Source organism: Equus caballus, chromosome 4 (genome assembly GCF_041296265.1).
Source record: "Equus caballus isolate H_3958 breed thoroughbred chromosome 4, TB-T2T, whole genome shotgun sequence".
Classification (NCBI taxonomy): domain Eukaryota; kingdom Metazoa; phylum Chordata; class Mammalia; order Perissodactyla; family Equidae; genus Equus; species Equus caballus.
This window is the reverse complement of record NC_091687.1, coordinates 42,205,225-42,227,307: the sequence shown is the minus strand read 5'-3', so window position 1 is coordinate 42,227,307 and position 22,083 is coordinate 42,205,225. Positions and strand designations below refer to the sequence as shown.

Genomic DNA, 22,083 nt, shown 5'->3' with positions numbered 1-22,083 from the left:
GAGTAAGAATGTGTTATGGACAGTGAGATCACAGACAAATCTCCAGGGTCTTCCGATTCACTCTGTAATGTGTACAATCTCAGAAAAATATATATGAGTAAGATTTTATCTATAAAATTTACCCCTTAATTTGACCACTTTTTTTGATCCGTTCTTACAATAGTCTTTCACTAATCAAGAGATAAAGAACATGTCAAGAAAACAATTATTTTGGGTGCCACTACTTTTATAAGACAAAAGTATAAATCTTCATGAATTTCCACTGGCCCAGTGGGAAATTTCAAAGAAGTTTTATGTGTAAAGAAAATCCTGAAAATTTTATTTTTCTGAATCTAGGATATGATCATGGGAAAGAAAAATCAAAAGAGTTGTCAGTGCTTTATCTTAGATTGCCTCTGAAGACAGCGTCAGGTGTGCCTGAGAAACAATAAATTGGTACCTATTAATCAAAGTGATAATACAATATTCTAAATAACAGGAAGAAAGTAACACAATTGAAAAGAATCTTAGCTCTTTCAGAAATGAGGAACTTTATGTTTTTGTTGCTTAGTAATCAAGGACTTGACAAAGTCAGCAGAAGACATAGAAAACTATTCTGGTGGGATATAGAGTTTCCACCATCCAGAGGGATCACACAGAATGGAAAAGAATAACTATTTACTATCCCTTGTTAAGAAAAGACCAAATAGGGGCCAGCCTGGTGGCATACTGGTTAAGTTCGTGTGCTCTACTTCGGCTTCCTTGGGTTTGCAGGTTCAGATACCAGGCATGGACTTACACACTGCTTATCAAGCCACATTGTGGCAGTGGCCCATGGACAAAATAGGGGAAGATTGGCTCAGATGTTAGCTCAGCAGAAATCTTAAGCAAAAAGAGGAAGGTTGGCAACAGATGTTAGCTCAGGGTCAACCTTCTTCACCGAAAAAGAAAAAAAAAGACCAAATAGTTTAAGATAAATTGTCATTTTAATATATAGAAGACCAGATTCTAGTTTTCCATTAATATTATATTTAGCAGTAAAAGGATTTATGAGCTCCCCACCCTACTTTTTAAATTATCTTGCAAGTAAACCCAACAAGACTGAGTGAACTTTGTCAAAATTTGAATACATTTCATTGCTTATTTTCAGATTCACCATTTGCAGTGTGAGGCAAATACAATTTTTTTTTTTTTGCCATTCTATAACTTTCTATATCTATTCAAGTTTTGTCTTATATATAATGGAATATTAGCCATAAAAAAGAATGAAATCTTGCCATTTGTGACAATATAGATAGACCTAAAGGGTTTTATGCTAACTAAAATAAATCAGATGGAGAAAGACAAATACTGTATGATTTCACCTATATGTGGAATCTAAAAAGCAAAACAAAGAAAACAAAACAGAAACAAACTCATAGATACAGAGAACAAACTGGCGGTTGACAGATGGGAGGGGTGGGAGGTATGGGTGAAATAGGTGAAGGAGGTTAAGAGGTACAAACTTCCAGTTATAAAATAAACAAATTGTAGGATGTAATGTACAGCACAGAGGATATAATCAATAATATTATAATAACTTTGCATTGTGACAGATGGAAACTAGACCTGGCTGTGGTGATTGTTTAGTAATGTATACCAGTGTTGAATCACTATGTGCTACACCTGAAACTAACATAATATTGTATGTCAATTAAACTTCAATAATAAAAAGGATTTATCTTACACAATCCTTTTTCACATTCTGGAAGAACCAGGCTTTTTTCTTTAAGACAAAACTACTCTCATTTCCTTGAAAACAAAAATACATTGCATTACCCTGCATTCACGATTGTGCTTTTCTGCCATTATTGTTTCAGTATAGTCCTTGATTACCTATATGAATTGTAACTTTCAGTCAAATTAACTAGTTTGTATCTCATGGAGAATACTGGAATGGAGTGTAGAAGTATCTATCATACCCAATTTAGTAAATTATCAAAACTCATGAATACACACATAAAACCCTCTAGAGTCACACACATCCACTTTTCACCTTTTTCAATTAGCAAAATGAACACAAAAATGAACATGACCAACAAATATATCTACTGTAAGAAGGAAAAGCATATATATTAGAAATATATTGAGCTAATTTTGCTTAGAAATTACCTAGATGTCCAAGGTTATGCATTAAATAACTTGATTTAAGAATAGTCCAAGTTTTAAAGTTAAATAAGGATCTTGGTGATGTTAAGTTGATCTACTACAACTTAGGAAATTATCTATCAGAATTATACTTTAAGAATTTAGACCATTTGTATTCACATAGCTTAATGATTAGGACTGAGAACTGAGATCCCCTGTATCAATTTGACTTAATGCTTGTTCCAGGAAACTCTTGCCCAGAAATATAAAGCTATAAACCAGTGAACAATTTCACTATTTGCTTCAGGAAACTCCTGAAAAGCAATTTACCCATATAGTTTGCTCATTCGGTCAAACAGCTCTATCTCCTATCAGGAAAACAGATTGCTCCCTTGGCCAGATAGGTAGCTTAAAAAAACATTTACTTATCAAGACTCATGTCAAGAAGCTGGCCTTGCTACGTTCCTCAATCCTAAACTATTATGTCAAGGACTGTCCCCCATCTCAATTAGTTTTCTGTCTTGACAAATCGACCTTCAACCACTTCAGCCCAGATCCCCAAGCCCTATAATTATCCTCCCCATCCTCCCCATTTTGAGACATTACTAAGATCTTTCAAGGGGGTGTTCTCCTTTACTGCAGTAGACCTAATAAACCTAGCTTTGGTTGATCGACAGAAACTGTGAGTTAATAAATGTGCATTGCCTTAAGCTGAGGAATTTGTGGTAGTATTGTTACACAGCAATAGCAAGCTAATACAACCACACTGATAAGACCAGGGAAGAATCATATAGCTGTTTTCAAACCAAAAGTTATCAAACCAGCCTAGTTTGTAAAAGATTCAAATTTATTATATGAACTTGTGTTTACCAAACTGCTTCTGATCTGGTGGTTTCTATAAGAATTTTTTAAGCCTAGTTTTACAGTCCAATTTCTTTATTTCTTGAGAAATTTGGGAATATTAGACTTAGGTAAGTGCTTATTTTTCTTTATAAACCAATTAGAATGGAGCTATTTGGATTTGAGAGACTTCTAATTTAATTTATTTATATACTCCAGAGGTAGGAAAACATCAAACACACAATGAGAGGTAAAGGTTTTTCTTAGTTACAGATACACAGACTTGCTGAGAGCTTGCAACTTTAGTTCAACAACCTCAATCAGAGGTTAACAGTAAACGCAGAATCATAAAAACTCACCATAGTTGATCTCAAAGAGACATTGTAGCTTCAGTGAGCATAAAATGTTTTCTTGACTGAGTTGAGTACACATATAGTCGGAGACAAACAGCAAAAAAAAGACTAACAAACCAGATTCTTTATCATCTCTCACTTAACAGATATCCATTATATCCTGAGAGAGATCACCCAATGATCAGATCATAGAACCAGATTCTCAAATTCCGCTGTCACCAATGAGGAATAACTTGCTGGATGTGCACAACCAGACTTACATATACACAGGGTGCGTCCTTGACTATGAAATCAAAACTGTCCCAGTGGTCCGAGGTACCTACTGGTCCACGAGTCCAGCTGTGCAGTCAGACAAGACATGAACAGATGAATAGTCTTGGCCAAGAATCAGAAAACAAAAACAAAATCTCCCACGGTGTACTCAGAAAACAGGATTTAGGCTGTTTTAGTATCAAAGAGTGTACATGGGGAGTAAACACCCATGTATGGCCAAGGGGCCATATTACCGAAGACCTTGAATGTTAAGAAGTCGCAGTGTATTATTGTTGAATACGTTAAAATATACTTCTTTTTAAAAAGATAAAATCATAACTTTCATACCAATAAAAAACGAATGGATGTTAAAGATTTTATTTAACTCATTAATGGGGAAACTACTGAGGTATTACAAGTTTAGGGAGAATTTAAAAAAAATGGCAAATTTACATTTACAAATCAGCAGTATTGAAATCAATGTGCAAATGGAGGTAAAACTGGCCTCATGGGGGCAGGTGGGAAGAGAAGAAAGTTAATGGACCAGACAAAATTTACACAATTATCGACAATAATTATTGTGAATGATTGTCAGTTATCTACAACTTACAGAGTTGTGAAATAACTCAAGGACAATGAAAAACTAGAATCAGATACCAGGACGGGTACGATCTAAATAATACACACTTTTTTACACGGAAGCTTAATTTTTCCCCCATAATGAGCTTGACCGGCTTGAAAACGGGAAAGTGAGAGGACAGATTTGAGGACTGCTGTAGGGGTAGAAACTGCACAGTCTGGTAGTCGCTTAGACGTAGTAAGTGGGAAGGAGGATTCAAAGATCATCCAATACAAGTGTGGCAGTTGCCAAAATGTTTAGTGGTTGCTTCCTGTGGGCTAGGTTAGTGACCTGTATGGTATTGGGGGCAATAAAGGGAAAAGCAGGGAAATGTTTTAAGAAGGGATCATTTTAGAAACTCAAGTTCTGTGACGGTTAAAAGAAGTCTTGGTGGGAGGACATTGCCATTGTCTCCATCATCATTAGACCCTCCTTTTTAAGGCCACCTCAGATAAATAATCATGCAACCTAAGTGAAAAGAGTAAGCTCGCTCTGCCTGGCAGCTCCTGGCTTTCCCTTTTGGAATTGACTTAGTATATATCACCTTTTTTGATGCACTTGATTAGGAATCATTTGTGGACCTACAGAAAAAATTCAGGAGAGAATTTAGGAAAGTCCTGAAAGGAACTGAGGGAGACATTGCTCAGTACTTTTCTTTTTCCCTGGTGTGCATTTGATAAGAGAATATTCTGAGCTAAAAAAAAAGATGTAGGGAGAGGAACTGAAGAAATATCCTCTCTTCTAGAAGTTTGGGTGAGAAGGCAATTATGTAACCAGGAATCTTTTTCATATTAAAGATATAAAGAACACTAGGTTCTTTGTTTGTAGCTATATTACTGTTTGTTTAGCTTCAGGTCCTCTGAAACTCAGTTTCATATTAAAGATCTGCTCTAAACTAGTCAACTTGCTCTTCTGGTTTCCCAACATGTCAAAATTTCATCTTAAATTAATAATCTCTGTTTACCCCACATATGGATATAAGGTACTACATTTTTTTGTTTCTTCTTTGAGAAAGAAAAGAAGGAAGGGAGGGAGGAAGGAAAGGAGAGAAAGCCGAGGGACGACAGGAATAGAGGAAGAAGAGAGAGACAGAGAAAAGGGGAAAAAAGCCTTGATTCTAGCTCCACTTTGGTCACTAGACTGTTACAGAAGAGTTAGTCTGGACGCTCCTGAGAACCTAGGATCCCCTTTATCCTGTTCTGAGCACAGAACAGTAATAAGCTGTTAGTAAGAAAACCCTCAAACTACCACTTTTCTTAAACTCTGTTATTCTTTCATTTATACTATCTGTCGATAAATATTATTCAGTGCCTCATGTGCCAAGCCCTAAACTAGAGGCTGGGGATATGATTGTGAATTAAGACTTCCTTGCTGTCTTTAAACATTTGCTCTGGTGGGAGGTGCTAATAAATAAACAGACATAAGTAAAATAAAACGTAATACAGGACAGTAAGTAAAAGAGACCTTTTTTTGTTGCTTCTAAATTGATGGCTAGAAGCCAAATCTGAGGTTAAAGAATGCGTTGAGTGCTCTGGATTCTAAAGTCAACAGCAAAGAATTGGAGACAGACATCCCCTCAAGGCTTGTGGTTGCTTAAGTAATTCTCCCAGAAGTCAGGCCAGCTCCCCTTTCTTCATTCCTGTGCAGTCTCTCTGAGAGGGAATTAGAGAGGAGAGAGAGAGAGAGAATCAGCCTCCTAAAGTGAGATGGCTTGGTATTTGCGTCTCCTCTATTGGTGGAGCTACGGAGGTATCTCCTGAAAGTCACGTGAGTGTTTGTTAACCCCCAAAGCCAAGAGAGGGGAGCTGCAAGAGAGCCATCCTTAGAGATCGGGGGTATCAGCCAGAAAGCGAGACTGCATCTTGTTTTTTATTGGATCTTCTGCTTATACATGTCCTTGCTGATCTGTCTCCATGCCATTTTAAGACAGAGGAAAAAAAATTGGAAACAAACGGCAGAAGAGAGAGAGAGGGTGTGGCCTGTCCTTGAACCTTTGCACGGCAAATATATGAGAATGTTCCAGTTCAAATAGACACTACAAACTGTCACTGGCCCTGAACTGGCCCCTGGTACCTCAGTTGGTAAGTAGGTCTTGATACCAAGAGCTTTGTGGGGACTGCTAAGGTGACTGCTAAGCTGCTGTGGGAAGTTTGGAAGAAGCTAGTCAGCGTGAGATTGTCTGTCAGAGATCCCTCAGGGTTTTCTGAAGGACCAGCAGTTGGAGGCTTGCTGCAAGGTGAACAGCAAAGGCCATGTATTGTTACTCAGAGAAGTCTCAATGACCAAGAGAGAACCCCTGGCAGGCAGCCAGTTACATAAGATGTTGGCTATCTTTCATATTTTTTTCCTTTTCATCCCCAATTCCAGAAACCCTAATATTGGAAGAAATGGAGAGGAAGTGTGAAGGAGGATGTTGGGAAGAAACATCCTGAGAAAGAGAATGAGACTAAAGGTTAAAAATGATCCAGACTGGAGCAGCCCAGTGGCACAACCTGGTTAAGTTTGCATGTTCCACTTTAGCAGCCCAGGGTTGGGATGCCAGGTGAGGACCTACTCACCGCTTATCAAGCCATGCTGTGGCAGGCATCCCACATATAAAACAGAGGAAAATGGGCACAGATGTTAGTTCAGGGCCAATCTTCCTCAGCAAGGCAAAAAAAAAAAAAAAAAAAAAGGGAGAATTGGCAGCAGATGTTAGCTCAGGGCTAATCTTCCTAAAAAAAAAAAAATGATCTAGACTGGATTTTTAATAACTGAAAGTGACCCAACCACTTTGAGAGCTGCCTAAGTTAGTGTTCAGAGGCAGGAGAGGAAAACTGAACAGAGCAAAGCTGAACGCACTGACTGGGGAAAAATTAAAACCATTTCATGTTTGTTCCTCCAAAGAGTTCAAACTATAAGTAAACTGGTTACAAAGAAGTGGGGAAATGTTTTGTTGGTGTTAATGCTATGAAGCAAATGGAGTAATAAGTAGACAGTAACTATGAAGATGGGAGTGGGTAGAAGGCTATTTTAGCTGTGGTGGTCTGGGAAGCCTCTTTGGGTTGAGAACTTTCATGATGAGAAAGAGCCACTCTCTCATTCCAAACTCAGAGGCAAAGATGCCCCAAGGTAAGATTGAGAAAGAAGGTCAGTGTGGATGCAGTTGGGTTAGTGAGTCAGGTGGCGATAGAAGATACTTCTGGCATAGTGGCAGAGGTCAAGTAACAGAAGGCTCTGAAGGCCATGGCAAAATATTTTGATGGCAACTTTGCTGTCTTCAAAAAAATTTTCAAGTATTTTCTTGGCCCTAGCTGCCTTGTAGAAGGCTCTGGATTTGTTAACCTAATTCTATTACTAGATCACATGTAGCACATAATTCTAAATTCTGGTCTCAGAGGTAAGAAACTACTAAGACGTATTTGTTTTCTTATGACCTCATTGCTACTACTGTATCAAGATAGTTATAAAAAATTCATTCATTTATTCATTTTTATCTCAACTCTGCAGACCTCTGCAGAGGGTTAAATTCTTACCCATTATGGGGGTGCACGTAATTAAGGAGTTATAACTGACATCTAGATTCTAGATGATATATCTGTTTGCTGTAAGATTGAGATGATGGGTTGCAGTGTTGTTGTAAATAGGTCATATTAGTCATGCCCAAAGAAAGGAGAACAAACAATTAATTTGTTAGCATATAGAAAATGTGTGAAAAATATTGAAAGCATGGCAGCCAAAAGTTCTATTCTTTGATATTTATGATTTAAACTCCAGAACAGGAAAACTTTCCTCTTGGACTTATCTTTATACTCCAGAGATGGAAATCTCTGGCAGGACTGGTATGCGCTGTCACTCATTAGAGCCCGCTTCTTCCACAACCATGTTAAAGAATGCACAGACCGAGAGGGACATGTGCTCAAACCTCTTGCAGCAATGTGCCTAGTTCTTCTCTAATGTGAATTAGAAACCTCTCAGCACAGTCCTTAAACTTCTTCCTTCGACACTTATGCAAATAGTCACTCTGAATCCAACATGATACCTTTTAGTTAATCGTGGAACATTAGGTATTGGAGCTGTCTCATGGAAGAAACTGAGAGAAAAATTTCTGTTCAGTATGGAAATAACTCTATAAAGCTCATGATAAATGAAGGCTTATGAATAGTATATCAGTTATTGCAGTGATCGTTATAGCAGTATATTTCCTTGGGTTCTTATGGGAAATTACTTTCTTTGGCACATTCTTGGGAATTATTTCCTGTGTTCCATTAGCTCTGCGGGATGACATCCTAAGATGACGGATGCAGTTCTATTGTTTTGTTAGAGTGCTCTATAACTGCTCTTAGAGCTCCTTGTTTGAATGCATATTATATTCTCTTTGAATAATATCTGAGAATATGATTCATAGTTTAATCTTAATGTTTTCCAAAAAAATCACCTAATGAACAAGAAGGGAACCTGTTCTGGTGGAAACAGTAATAAACAGCAGAGCATGTAATTCTTGTTCGAGTCCTGATTCCACTAAGAAAGTGACCTATAGCAAGTTACTTTAGCAATAGTGTCTGTTTCTTCATCGATACCTTTATTTTTAAAGTCTGCTTCAGTTTGTGTTTTCTATTATCCTGAGATTTTCAGCATTTAGTGAATATTAACTCTGTAACTTAAAATGCTGTTGGGGAGACAAAATTAAAGCACAGAAATTATGGCAAAATATATAACCGAGTACTGACTTATACAGTGTGTTAGTAAGGGATATTGGTTGTAAGCAACAGAAGTCCATTGGCTAAATTAAGCAAAAACTGAAGTTGTTTCAAAATATATCAGAGGCTCTCAGAATCAGTTGGAGGCTAGGTAGGGGAGCAGGCTTGGGAATGGGGAGGCTTCCAGGAAGCTGTGAAGAGCATAGAAGCAGGAAGTACAGCCACCATATCATGGCTGGAACAGTGCGGTCAGGATTCTGCTGTTATGTTGACGCTGCTGTATATGACTGTGAATCATTCGTTTTGTTCTTGCCTCACTTGCTCAGACTCAAAATGTAGAGGAGAACATTCAATAGGCTGATGGTAGGTCACTTGCCCACCCTCTGGCTGGACTTAGAGATGGGAACCTGACGGGGCAGGCACCTACAATTACTCTTCAACTACGACCATACAGAAAGAGGGGAAATCATTCCCTAGAAGGATGTTAGAGTGCTCTTAAGAAGTAGAATGGCTAATGGCAAACGTCCACTATATATTAAACTGCAGAGACTAGAGAAGCTAGTTCTGTTTATACTGGAATTATTGAAAGACTTTATGAAAAAGGGTGGATAAATAGAAGTTGAGATGAAGTTGATGAAGGGAGATTAAAAATGCTACATGAAAGAAAGAAAGAAGAAGAAAACAAAGAAAAATGTATCTAAACCACCAAAATTAACTGTGTGGGACTTTCAATATTGTTTCTAATCAGCTACATTGCATCTTTCATTCTCAGAGGAACTTTATAGTCACTGGTGGGAAAGAGACAGTGTAACTCTTGGCATAGACTATACTTGCAAAATTGTATCTTCTAGTCAGAGATCACTATCACTCTTTGCCCAAAGGCATCCTGAAAATGCACATTTTCCAGGACACCGAGGACTTTATGTTTCCTCAGTCTCCCTACCCATTCAAAAGATACATCATCCCCTACATTATAGAAACAATAAACACAAAAATAAATTTTGAAAGAGCTAATATAAGAGGTAAGAAATTATACACTTTTTTTTGAGGAAGATTGTCCCTGAGCTAACATCCACTACCAATCTTCCTCTGTTTTTCGTATGTGGGACACTGCCACAGCATGGCTCGATGAGCGGTGTGTAGGTCTGCACCTGGGATCCAAAACTGTGAACCCCAGGCTGCCAAAGTAGAGCACGTGAACTTAACTACTCTGCCACCAGGCCAGCACGCAAGAAATTGTACGCTTTTGTTACAGATACCATTTATTATTTGTGTAACACTTTTTTCCCTCCCTTTTCATCAAGATATTATTAATGAATTGGCTTAGGGTGGTTTATATGGTGATATTTCAGCAGCCATCCCTTGATTAACTAGTTTCAAAGGTTATTAATGATCAATAGGACTATACATAGGACTTCTGTGGCTGATATTCAAGTTAAATTTTGATTCTCTTTCACCCATAATGTAGTTAGAACTGAGTCTTATAGATCTTATTTCATTTTTCACAGAAAAAAACACACCTTTTTATGGTAGCAACATGAGAACAAATGAAGATCCCCACGTGTCTCTGTCTCAGCACAATTTCAAATGAACACATAAAACCTACTTCAAATATAACACTTTCTTGCATATAAATTTGGGGATTCCTCTGTTCTAAGCGTGCATATTAGGGACTCAATAAATATCTGTTGATTTAATTCAAAATACATCTGGGAACTGATAGAGAAGTGCTTCTTCATGTTGGCTGTCATGAAATTACATTACTATTGTTTGCGGTAGTCCTGTAAAGTAGAGCTCTCACTTTCCCCTAGAAACAGTAGGAAAAGCAAACAACTCTCTAGGTAACATGGGCAAACATGAATAAAATATTTTTACAGTATCCTACCTTGCTGATGGATTTGCAAATCTGTCTGCCTTCAGATATTCAAGACAGAGAAAAATTGCACAAGACAAAAATCTTGTATTTCCTTATCAAAAATGGTGAAAGTAAACATGTATAATAAATTGGAACAAGGCTGTATGTCTGCAATATTTTTTAAAAATTTTGTTGAGGTCATAATAGTTTATAACATTGTGAAATTTCAGCTGTACATTATTATTTGTCAGTCACCATATAAATGTGCCCCTTTACCTCTTATGCCCACCCCCCAACCCCCTTCCCATCTGGTAACCACTAATCTGTTCTTTTTATCCGTATGTTGGTTTATTTTCTATTTGGTTTGCCAATATTTTGTTGTGGATTTCTGCGTCTATCTTCATCAGTGATATTGGCCTGTAGTTTTCCTCTTTTGTGTTGTCCTTGTCTGCCTTTGGAATCAAGGAGATGTCGGCCTCATAAAATCTGCCAGGAAGTGTTCTGTTTTCCAACTTTTTGGAATAGTTTGAGAAGGATAGGTACTAAATCTTCTTTGAGTGTTTGGTAGAATTCACCAGAGAAGCCATCTGGTCCTGGACTTTATTTTTTGGGAAGTTTTTGATTACTGTTTCAATCTCTTGTGATTTGTTTATTCAGATTCTTTATTTCTTGTTTATTTAGTTTTGGGAGGTTTATGAGTCTAAGAATTTACCCATTTCTTCTAGATTGTCCAGTTTGCTGGCACATAGTTTTTCATAGCATTCTCTTATAATCCTTTGTATTTCTGTGGTATCCATTGTAATTTCTTCTCTTTCATTTCTAATTTTATTTATTTGACTCTTCTCTCTTTTTTTCTTAGTGAGTCTGGCTAATGGCTTGTCAATTTTGTTTATCTTCTCAAAGAAGCAGCTCTTAGTTTCATTGATCCTTTCTCCTATTTTTTTTTTTTTTTTTTTGGTTTGAATTTCTTTTACTTCTGCTCTAATTTTTATTATTTTCCTCCTTCTGCTAAGTTTTGACTTTGTTCTTTTTCTAATTCTGTCAGGTGTAGTTTAAGATTTCTTTTTGAGATTTTTCTTGTTTGTTAAGGTGGGCCTGAATTGCTATGAATTTCCCTCTTAGGACCAGTTTTGCTGCATCTCATATGAGTTTGTATGGTGTATTTTCATTTTCATTTGTCTCCAGATATTTTTTGATTTCTCCTTTAATTTCTTCAACAATCCATTGGTTGTTCAGTAGCATGTTATTTAGTCTCCACATCTTTGTCCCTTTCCCAGTTTTTTTCTTGTAGTTGATTTCTAGTTTTATAGCCTTAGGGTCAGAAAAGACGCTGGTTATGACTTCAATCTTCTTAAATTTATTGAGACCTGCCTTGTATCCTGACATATGGTCTATCTTTGATAATATTCTGTGTGCACTTGAGAAGAATGTGTATTCTGCTGTTTTTGAATGGAGCATTCTATGTGTATCTATTAAGTCCATCTGGTCTAGTCTTTCATTTTGTTCCACTATTTCTTTGTTAACTTTCTATCTGGATGATCTATCCATTGATGTAAGTGGGGTATTAAGGTCCCATACTATTATTGTGTTGTTGTTAGTATCTACTTTTAGGTTTATTAATAGTTGCCGTATGTACTTTGGTGCTCCTGTGTTGGGTGCATACATATTTATAGTGTTATGTCTTCTTGGTGGAGTGTCCCTTTCCCATGTATTTCAGACTACCAATTCAGTTTGGTGGCTCTCTATGATGGCTTTCTCAGTTTTCTCTTTATTTACCATTTGTGTCTCTGTTCTGATTATTTGTTTAGTGGTTACCATGAAGTTTGTATTAAAAAATCTCATAGATGAGATTGTCCATTTTCTGATAGCCTCTCATTTCCTTTGTCTAAGCCAATTCCATCTCTTTCTTCTTACCATTCTAAGTTATTGTTGTCACAACTTATTCCATGTTGTGTTGTGAGTTTGTGGTTAAAATGACAAGATTATAGTTATTTTTGATATTTTCATTCCCCTTATCTTTAATATTATAATTAAGTGTTTGCTAACCTGTTCTGACAGAGAGCAGCAATTTTCTGATTTTGTCTGCCTATTTATCTCCTTGCTCAAGGCTTTGTAAACTCTTTTTTTAATTTCAGGTATGAGGGCCTTCTTGATCATTTCTTGTAGAGGGAGTCTTGTGCCAATGAACTCCCTTAGCTTTTGTTTATCTGGGGATGTTTTTATTTCTCCAACGTATCTGAAGGATATTTTCACTAGATAGAGTATTCTTGGCTGAAAGTTTTTGTCTTTCAGAATTTTGAATATATCATCCCTCTCTTTCCTAGTCTGTTAGGTTTCTGCTGAGAAATCCACAGAAAGTCTAATAGGGGTTCCTTTGCAAGTTATTTTCTTCTACCTTGCTGCCCTTAATATTTTTTCTGTCATTGACTTTTGCCAGTTTTACTACTATCTGCCTTGCAGAAGATCTTTTTATGTTGATATAATTAGGAGTTCTAGTAGCTTCTTTTACTGGAATTTCTAGCTCTTTCCCCAGGCTTGGGAAGTTCTCACCTATTATTACTACTATTTTTGTTTTTGGAGGAAGATTAGCCCTGAGCTGACATCTGCTGCCAATCCTCCTCTTTTTGCTGAGGAAGACTGGCCCTGAGCTAACATCTGTGCCCATCTTCCTCTACTTTATATGTGGGACACCTACCACAGCATGGCTTGCCAAGCAGTGGCATGTCCGCACCTGGGATCCAAACCAGCGAACTCCTGGCCGCCAAAGTGGAACGTGCGAACTTAACTGCTGTGCCACTGGGCCAGCCCCTCACCTATTATTTCTTTGAGCAAGCTTTCTGCTCCATTCCCCCCCTCTTCTCCCTGTAGAATACCTATAATCCTTATGTTGCCTTTCCTAATTGAGTCAGATATTTCTTCATTTCGTTTTAATCTTAGTTTTCTCTCCTCCATGTGAAGCATTTCTGTATTTCTGTCCTCCAGACTGCTAATTTTATCCCCCGTAATATCAGCTCTGTTATTCAGGGAGTCCAGATTTTTCTTTATCTCATCCATTGTGTTTTTCATCTCCAACATTTCTGATTGATTTTTCTTTTTAGTTTCTATCTCTTGTGAAGAATTCCCTCTGTTCATTAATATTGTTCCTGATTTCATTAAACCATCTATCTGAATTTTCTGTAACTTGTTGTTTTTTTTTATGATAGCTATTTTGAATTCTCTGTCATTTAGATTGTAAATTTCTGCACCTTCAGGATTGATTTGTGGGTGCTTGTCATTTTCCTTCTGGTCTTGAGTAATAATGTATTTCTTCATATTGTTTGATGTTGTGGATTTGTGCATGTGCATAGTGATAGTATCTGGTCACAGATTCCAACTGCTGTCACTTGGGGAGAGGGGTCAGGAGCTGTGTATTCTGAGCCTGCTGTGATCTCTGGCATCTGTGTGTGTCCTTTGGAATCTATGCTGACAGGACCTGTCTGCAGTTGCCAGCTCACTTGCTCACAACTGCTACTTTTCTAACGTATGCATGGGTACTCTGGTCAACTACCTGAGATGGAGCGCTTTGTAGGGGAGGGGTGCTTTCTTTTGCATGCTTGATCCCAGGTATGTTCTTGCTCTGCCCTTGCTATCTGCTCTCCAGGGGTACTGGCTTGACGAAGACACTCCTGCAATAGCTTGGCCCCCTGTGTGGAGCTTTCCCATGGGCTGTGAGGGAACTTGGAGAGTGAAGGCCTTCCCACAGAAACCTGCCCTTTCCCCCTCTTTTCTCAGAGCTGTGCATGGGTTGCTGCCAGGGTGAGGGAGAGGAGATCCTCTTACCTCCTTCCACTTCCTCTCAGGGGGTCCAGCACCTCCACCTTCAGACGTGTGGCCTCTGGGTCTCTCAGATGTCTATTGTGTTGTGTGAATGTCCTCTGTTGTTTTATGAATGTACATTTCATTGTATCTTATGGGGGAGAGTCTAAGGTAAGAGCTCACTCCACCATGATGCTGATGTCACATCTCCCAAGTAACAGTGTGGAGTAAATGAATCAATAGAAATTCTTCCTTGCAGACAAATGTGCTAGATTGTATACCTGGATTCAATATTCCATACAGGTGTGGAATTGCAGACTTGGAATTGAGTTTGAGGACAGCTAATCTAACTTTTCCTTTCCAGACCTGGTGACTTTGGACATGGTTCTCAAATGTCCCTGGTATGGACTCAGGCTTCCTGTTCTTTGTTGTGGCTGTGCCAAAGGAGACAGGGTGTTGTGCAGGACCTGCCTGGAGTCTCAGTCTCCTCTTCTCTGTCACAAATCAACAGCCTCAGCTCCGTTCCACAGGGTGTTTCTGGCAGCATAAATCTCCTCCTTTGTTCGTGGAGAAAAAAGGTGGTGCAAATGCTCACACAGCCAGCTCCTCAAGTCCAGCAGTGATCTCCAATCTAGAATATTTTTTAAGTGATGTTTCTTATGTATTAGCTTTGTGTTCTTGGTGGTGAGGGGAAGGTAATGATTATTGACTTTCCCTTCTTTACATTTTTCTTGCTGAAAGTGACAATTGACATAAGTGGGATGAGAAAACAAGAAAAGTGTGTTTTTCCCCCAATTAAATGTGAAGAATATATTCTGCTTGTGGCAAATTCCTATGCATAAGGCTGATTAGGATGCCAAAAATTAATGAAAATTAACACTGGTGCATGGAAGAAATAGAAATGTGAAGACAGACCCAATCTGTGAGAGGTGTGTTGTTAGGGCCAAGCCAGCAGCTGTCTTTTTAGACACCCCACAGAACCCTGTGAGGGGGCTTTATTTTGGTGAATTTATTACAGTAGATGATCTGGCCCTGAGCTTGTCTAGGCTTGAAGTCCTGAAGCTTTAGTTGACTCATGAGAATGAATGCGTTTCTCAGTGACAATTTCATGGAAACCAAGCTCATAATGTTGATATCCAAAATTGAGTGACAATTTATTGATTTGTAATGGAAAATATAGTTGTCACATTAGCCAGAGAACTATAGTCTATAACCAATCCATTCTCTTTCTGTGGATACATGAACATGAGATGTCAAATTATAACCTGAAGCTTACTTGATGAACATGAAATCAGAACAAAGGGAACTGGTTAAATAAACATTCTTTAATTGCTATTGCATTCAGGACACAGTCAATTTTACTGTCCTGAGAGCTTTTCTTCTCTCTTTTATATCTCTTCTTATTGGTCACTGCACACTAGGCTTAACCATTTAAGGTCCATCTTCCCTTGTTTCCCAGTCTTATGGAAAGCTGTAATCCTTCATGTACTGACTTCAGGAGAATTTTGCTTTTAACCTTTACCATAACAAGGTATCATTTATACAGTAAAGTATAAATTAAGATTCCAAGCACAGTTTTAAACATGTGTATATAGGCAGCACACAAAAGTCACAAATATTCTCAGAAGGCTGAGTGTTTTACAAGGTTGAGTAATACTGAATTTCTAAAAAAATAAATTGACTGTTATCCTCTATGAAAGAAAGCTAGAAGGGGTTGTCCAATTGCAGACCAAGAGAGAGACACTAACTCTGAAGGGCAGAGAAGTTCTGTCTCTAAAGAAAGTGTTCTGTGGCAAGAATACATCATGCCTCTTTACAAGCTGGATGAAATATCCATAAACACTGTCCATGTAACTCTCCTTGCAGGCCAGCCCCTCACATACCTTAGTAGCTGCAAAGGAGGCATCCTGAATTGTGCAAACTATGGTGGAACTACTATGTGGAAAAAAGTAAATTCTGCTGTGGATTGTGTCTGGTTGGCCTCTGGACTGTTAGAAAAGTTATATTTAGTATGCAGTTTCAAGTTTCTTACCCCATACTCACTTTAATTTTCCCTTACCTCTTTAGTAAAGTCTGATGTGAAGGCAAATGAGAAAGTAAAGGAAAGAACTTGAGAATTGCTCAGTGTCCAGTTCCACATTGCCATCCCCAGATGCAGAGATCCTTGCGGAGCAGCATCTACCAAGGAGGCCTGCAGTCTAGGCATTCTAGGCCATCAGTGACACTTGGGTACACAGGTACCATTTTGAGAGGTAAACTAGAGTAGACCTAAACCCAAACTACTAGGATTCATTTGTATTACAAATAAAAATAATGTCTGTTCCCTCCATTACAAAAAGCACATTTTAAAAGGATTTTGTCCTGACTTTGTTGGTTCCCAGTCCAGTGTTTTTGTAGATGGGATTTCCTGAAGACGTTCGAGGAAAACAATTGATTAAAGAGGAGTCTCTCTTTGAGGGGAAGCAAGGATAGTCCAGTTTGAAGGAGAATTCCTGCCTCACGTAAGGGAGAGGAGAATGAGCTTATACATCTGAGAAGAGAGGCGAGAAGGAGGGCACCTGTTTGTCGGGAGGCAAATTGTCCCAAATGCGTGGGAAGAGCACATGCTTTGAAGTCACACAGACCCAGGATTGAATCCCATCTTATTACTTACTAATAGAGTGATTGTGGGCAAGCTACTCAGCTTCTCTGCTTTATTCTCACCAGTGTAATGAGGAAAGATCTAAGTCACAGCATTTATTATACCATGAAACGAGATCACATGAACCAAGTACCCATCAAGGTGCATAGACCACTGGGATGTTCAAATGCTAGTTTCCTTCTTCATCTTAACCCATGATGTTTAATTGTAACCAGGTGACAAAAGAGGACTTTCAGGATAATAACCTTTTCTTCCTAGTTGATTGAAAGGTTCTCTTCCCTTAATGTGATTGCCCTGGTAAAACCCAGAGAACAGCTCTTTCACGCCTTGTCTGCAGACATCCCTGCCAGCCATTTCCTTCCCTGATTCACTTAGTGTACTTGCCCTTGCTGTCATCACCTGTAAGAGAGGAGATTGGCTCAGTTCCGCAATGGGGAGAATATTTCACTGTCCCATAACTGTAGTAATGGCCCTTCTGCCCTTGGGGAGAGAGATAATAGGGGCCACTGAGTTATTTGAAAGTTTCATCTATGTAGTTTTGCCCTTTTCCACTTTTGCGCATTTGATCTTAAGCTTTTTTTTCTTCTAATACTTGATGGCGTCCAAGGCTGGGGTCTGGAGGTGGTTTATTTATTGTTATATTCTCCTTTGTTTTTTAGATCTTTCAATATGCTACTGGCTAACTTAGCTTTTTCATTTGTTTAGAATTAAGTAACTTCTTGGAGCCTTTGTTTCTTAGGCTTCTTTACTTTCTTTATGTGCTCTGAATAACATAAATACAATATTACAGTGAACCAACATTTCCACCAAGGAGAATCAAATCTAATCTTACTAAACTTGTTTTTCAAATGTAAGAGCCAATGCTGTGATTGCCTGGGGGCCTAGGGCATGAAATGAGAATAGGAAAACAAGAGTATTAAATAAGGTAGATTGTTTTCCAACAGGAATATAGACATATAATTAAAATGATTTTCAACCTTACAGAGACAGCTTAGATTTGACTATATCTGGGATGGCAAGGGACACAAAGAATGCCTTGTTCTTTGACTAACAGTGAAAACATCTTATTTAAAAAAAATACATTTTCAACAGTAATATCCTAGACTGCAAAGCCAATCACCCACACAGAAGATACTTGGACAGAGTATGGTTACTGTATATTATAAAGAAATCTAATTTGGAAAAAGTTGATCACTTGATTTTCAAATACAAGGTAATAATTTGCTGCATTTAATATAGAGGCCTCAAAGAAGCCATTGTATGTTTGTGGTTGAATTTAAGTTATAGAAAATTCTGGTAAAGTGTTTCAAGTTGTATTTAATACACTGAGTGAATCAGAGGTGAGAAATGTTCTAAATCAATAATCAGCATTCTTATGTGACTTTTATATAATTCCTCAAGAGGAGATCTCAGAGACCCAATGCAATGTGACTTCTAGTCAAGCCCAGACAACTTGCCACCTCGTTGTCTCAGGAGACACGATGAACACATGGGAATGACAAAAGGCTACCCGCTTGGGAGTCTATTGATTTTCACACGTTATTTTCCCTTCTCCTTGCCTCCCCAACCAATTTCTCACTCCCTGCTATTTCTTTCACTGGATGGCAGAGACAAAAAAATGTGTTTATTGGTACATGTTGGTGGATATTGTACATATTGGTAATTTGAGTAAGGTTTTCTATTTCTGTTCACAGTGTCAGAGTGCACACAGAGCAGGGAGTTTTTCTATAGTTCAGATGGTCCCTTTGGCCAGAAACTGACTGATATCCAGCTGAATCTAGAAATTGTTACTTAGGATGAACTTTAAATGTGTTGCTTTACAGAAAATTAGGACTTAAATTAGATTTCAGAGACTAGCATAGCAAGGTAGTTAAGGAAGAAGCTCTGGAACAGAATCTTGATCCTACATCTTATTAGCTATGTAACTTTTGGTGAATTACTTAGCCTCTTTGTGCCTCAGTTTCCTCAATAGTAAAATGAGGCTAATCATAGTGTCTACTTGCTAGACTTATTGTGGATCAAATATGTTGATAGTTAAAGCATCTGCACCACGCCTGGTGCATGATAAATGCAATTTAGGTGTTTGCTATCACAGGTCCACAATCCCCTATTTGCAATTCTAAAATTTAAAAGCTGGAAAAAGGATGGCACATATTGTAGTGAACTCATTAAGTGGTAAGATCTGACATGAACTGATCTGGGACAATTTAAGACTTTGTTTATTCTACTTTGTGTCAATATTCACATGTATGCTTGAAGACTTATTATGTGTTTGATTAAGAGCTACTATCAGACCTCCCTAGGGTTGATATATGAGATATCTACAACTTTCTTCCATCCAAGACATTCTGAACTCCAAAAGATGTCAGGTCTCAAGAGTTTTGCAAAGAGATTGTTGATCTGTGTTGCTGTTATTTCATCTGATAGGGTAGTAGAGCCATCTTGTTTTTTATTTGTGGACACAAAACAAACAGTTTGAAAATCTGGATGCTTCATAACACAATGGGATTATATAACATGGTGATCCACCAAGGTTGGTGAATGGATGTTCTGGTTAATCAGATCTTATGATTAGTACAGAGTAGATATATGTGATTATCCATGGATTATAAATTTTTAGAATATGTATCAAGTATTGTCAACCCGAAGACTCCTTTACTAAGTATAGCCTATAATTTTTGAGCACATTCTTTGTGCCAAATACTGTACTAAGTAGTTTACATGAATTTTCATTTAATTTTCAAAATATCCCAGTAAAGTGAATTTTATAATCCTCTCATTTTACACACAAATAAATCGAGAGTTCATGTAGATAGTCAGTGAAACTCAAACCCAAGTCTGGGCGCTCGAAAACCTGTGCCCTTATGTGTGAATTGATTCTTCTTTAATGATTCAAAAATTGTGACCCATGACATTATTGTGTTCTAAAAACATCATTAAGAACACTAATAATAATAATAGTTAGCATTTATTATGTCTTTACTATATGTCATTTTACCAAGAGTAGAATCATAACTCAGCTGTGAGCAAGTGCCAATTAAAGGGGGTTAATTAAAAACATCTCAACAAACATTGTGTCATTATATTTATTCAGTTTCATTAGATTCGTTACTTTGTGGTTAATGATTCAGGATGAAAGATGAATAAAAGCTTTTTAGGAGACTATGATCCCAGGGAAAGTGGTTGCTCTGGGGGTTAATATATATATCTTTAACTTTTTACCTCAGTTTAGAGTTAATAATGTACTAGTTCATATAAAATGTAAAAACCTTTCAACCATATAGGTCTATTACTTCCCAACCAATTCTTTAAATAGTAATTTACACATTTGTTGACATCTACATACATTATAGGTCCCGCAAGAAAACTTTATAATTTTTAACCTAAATGCCTAGAAGTATTTTAAAGAGATTAAGTGGGAAAATATATGTTATATTAGCTGAGATATTTACATTTCCAAGTATTTTTATTCCTTCCTGAAGATCTGAGGTTTCATCTGATATCATTTCCCTTTAACCTGAAGAATTTTATTTAGCATTTCAGCAGATTTACTAGCTGACAAATTTTCTTAGTTTTTTAAAATTTGAAGGCATTATTTCACCTTCGTTCTTGCAAGGTAGATTTGCTGCATATGGAATTCTGGGTTGGCACTTTTTTTCTTTCAACATCTTGAAGATGTTGTTTCATGAAATTCTGGCCTCCATAGTTTCAGATGGAAAGTCTGTGATCATTTGAACCACTGTTCCCCTGTGTAATAATGTCATTTTTTTCCTGACTGCTTTTAACATTTTAATATATATATATAGTATCCTGGACATTGTCAGTGTTATGTTGTACATTCTGTTATAGTCTTCTAAAAGTTCTGACTTTTTTGTTTATTTTAGTAGGAAATAAACTTGATTGGAACTCAAACTTTAAACTCTGTCTCTTGTGTGGCAGCTAAAATCATAAAGTTCTTACATCTTTGTCTGAATTTTTCTGACACATGCATGAGTTGAGAGACAGAGATGAAAAAATATGCATTAAGGAGCTGGCCCAGTGGTGTAGTGGTTAAGTCTGTGTGCTTCACTTCAGTGGCCTGGGGTTCACTGGTTCAGATCCTGGGCATGGACCTACACACTGCTCATCAAGCCATGCTGTGATGGCATCCCACGTATATTGATTTCTAGCTTAATGACATATTAGTCAAATAATTTATTCTGATTCAATCCTTTCAAATTTATGTGAGATCATATGGTCTATTTTAATAAATGATTCATACACACCTGAAAAGAATGTGAATCCTGTTGTGTTAGATGGAGTTTTCTATTTAGTTCAATTAGGTCAAGTGTGGTAACTGTGTTATTCAATTCTTCTATATCCTTATTAATATCTTTGTCTGCTGTCATTATTACTAAATTTTGTTAACATGTCCAACTATTATTGTGGATTATCTGTTTCTCCTTTTAGCTCTTTCAGTTATTGATTTACATACTTTGACACTCTGTTACTAGGTGCATGCAAATATAGACTATTATAGTCCAGTTTTGAATTGACTATTTTTATTTATTTTATTTTATTTTTTTGGTGGAAAAGATTGGCTCTGAGCTAACATCCATGCCAATCTTCCTCTACTTTTCTTTTGTTTGTATGTGGGATGCTGCCACAGCATGGCTTGATGAGTGGCATGCAGATCCGCACCTGGGATCCAAACCTGTGAACCCCGGGCCACTGAAGCAGATCACGCAGACTTAACCACTATGCCACTGGGCTGGCCCCTTTTTCTTTTGTGAGAAAGATTGGCCCTGATCTAACAGCCATTACCAGTCTTCCTTTTTTTGCTGAGGAAGGCTTGCCCTGAGCTAACATCTGTGCCCATCTCCCTCTATTTTGTATATGGGATGCTGCTGCAGCATGGCTTGATGAGCAGTGTGTAGGTCCACACCTGGGATCCAAAGTGGTGA

General features: G+C 37.6%; 1 long non-coding RNA gene across 1 annotated transcript in view; it reads left to right on the top strand.

Annotated features, from left to right (window-relative positions):
* Positions 1-5,805: 5,805 nt before the first annotated feature.
* The window catches only part of LOC138923898 (uncharacterized), a 37,438-nt gene continuing 21,160 nt past the window's right edge, over positions 5,806-22,083 (top strand). Inside the window, exons 1-2 of the long non-coding RNA XR_011438183.1 lie at positions 5,806-5,937; positions 6,097-6,251. This is a non-coding gene — a long non-coding RNA (uncharacterized lncRNA). The remainder of the gene's footprint in view (positions 5,938-6,096; positions 6,252-22,083) is intronic.